A 2,275-nucleotide genomic window follows, 5' to 3' on the forward strand; every position below is an offset into this window, starting at 1 on the left:
GGAGAGTAAGTTGTGTGCGTGTGCGCGTGTGTGTGAAAGAGAGACACCGAGCCGGGAGAGAGCAAGTGTGTGTGTGTGTGTGTGTGTGTGTGTGTGTGTGTGTGTGTGTAAGAGAGAGACTGAGCGTGAGAGAGCAAGTGTGAGTGTGAAGAGAGAGACCGAGCAGGAGAGAGTAAGAGAGAGAGAGATGAGATCATATGCAGGTAGCTGTCAGCCCTTTGACAGGTAGTAAGGGTGAGTTTGCTCTCTAGCCCTGTTTACTCACCTTTTGCTGTGGACACGATTGACATTTAGGTTTTGGCCTTAGTGAATCGATATCAGTCCTCAAAGGTAGCAAGCACAAGGGTGGAAGGTGACACTCTACTTCCTCGTGAAGCAGCAAAGACAGACGGAAAGAAAGAAAGCCTGCCACATCTACTCTTGATGTCTTTTCTGAAGTTACAGAGAAGAATCACAGAAAACATTCACAAAAAATAGTTTTTCTTGATTTCTAAGTCTTACAATCAAGGCAATTGTCTGTCACAGAAGAAATTACACTGCTAAAACCTTGACAACCACACAACAGCCAACAGATGCCTGTGCAGCTATAGTGTGTCCAGCCAACTGCCCAGCTAAGCCCTTTCCCACATTTGAGCATCCCAGTATTGTGTGAAAGAAGAAATGGTTGTGTGTGTGTGTGTGTGTGTGTGTGTGTTTTTAAAGTCCCTAAAGTTTGGATTGGTCTGTTTTTCAGCAACAGATATTTAAAGCAGGTTGTTTAACCTGTTCATCCTAGAATGAGAATTGCATATTAAAAGAAAATATTTTGTTTAATTTTACCAAGACTAAATGAAATACTCTCCAATTGATTCTGGGCCGATGGCCCAGAGAAAAGAGGTTTTGACTTCACGAGAAGGGTTCAGCTGGATCCGTTGCACATATATGTGTTTGAACACATAATGTGACTATAGTAAAGCCAGCCACTCTTTCTGCCTCACCTGTGCCTTTTTGGCTTACAAGTAAACAGTCTAATCAGTGGAAGCTGGCTTTAAGCAGTAAGCCCTTTCTACTACAGCTTTTAGGGGTCTCTTGTTCAGAGACATATTGTTTTATGTCTGTACTGAGTGACTTCTCAAAAAATTTTGCCCTTTTAGCTCACCCATCACCACCCATGGCCATCACTTTGTGATTCATCGCAAGCCCATAGGCACAACAGAACTGGTAAACAGGCTTGCCGAAGCAGCAAATTCTTGCAGAAGCTGACTGCCGTATCTCCCTTGCTCAGAGCAAGTATTTCTGCTCATAGCGAAAGGAAGGAGGGCCCCAAACCCACAGCGAGAGTTCCCAGTGGGTAGGGAGACACCAGGGGGAAGTGTTTGGAAATCCATTCCTTTTCTTTGTGGCTTTGGGTGTGAAACCCGTAAGTGTATAGAAATAGAAAAGAAAATTAAAAGCAAGCTGTACAAATTTAATACTATGCAACAAGTGGTCATGGTCAGATGTGATTAGCGGTTTGGCCATGCAGAGTAGGCCTTTCCTTAAGGAGTTCAGAGCATAGCCATCTGACTGTCTCCCATAGTGAGAGACATTGTTGGGATAAAAAGAACCCCAGGTCTTGAGCTATATGCAGTAGCCATACTGTGGCATTCCTGCCATGAAATATGAACCCAGAATAATGAATACATTACTCTCATAAAAAATCAAGATGTGTTAACAACTAGAAGAACAGGAAGAAAGAAATGGATCTTAAATTAGGATGGGAAATACCTGCAGGACACCAGGAAATATCAGTCTGATATTTTCAGCATGATCAGGATACTTTCTTCAACAACTGTATTTTCTCCCTTGGCCCATTCAAAAGGCCTAGAAACAATGCCAGGTGACATCAAAACCAAACACCACTACTGAGTGTGATGAGGGATTCCTGATCGGCGGTGGAACACCTGCAAGCTGCACCTGGGCTGCCCTTCCGTATTGGGAAGCATGGAGCTACATGGATGTCCTGTCACAGGAACCCAGAGTAGGGAGAGGGCCCCACCATCGACCCCCACAAAGCCATGTGAACATCAGGGCAGGACCTAAGGGTAGTGGTTTGGTTCACACACACATGAACACCCATGGTTCCTTTTATGTTGTATATCTCTAAATGATCCTTGACTAATTAAACAGCTATCTAGCAAGGAAAGGTGGTTCAGAATGAAAAATAATACCTCAAACTCCCTCACCTCCTGTGTTTCTTCTAGGGACTGAACCTCAGTGTGGGCAATCCCCAGATATCCTGAAATGCATATTTAAG

The sequence above is a fragment of the Echinops telfairi genome, unplaced genomic scaffold (assembly GCF_000313985.2).
Source record: "Echinops telfairi isolate 266 unplaced genomic scaffold, ASM31398v2 ScPeMD7_7426;HRSCAF=8464, whole genome shotgun sequence".
Taxonomy (NCBI): domain Eukaryota; kingdom Metazoa; phylum Chordata; class Mammalia; order Afrosoricida; family Tenrecidae; genus Echinops; species Echinops telfairi.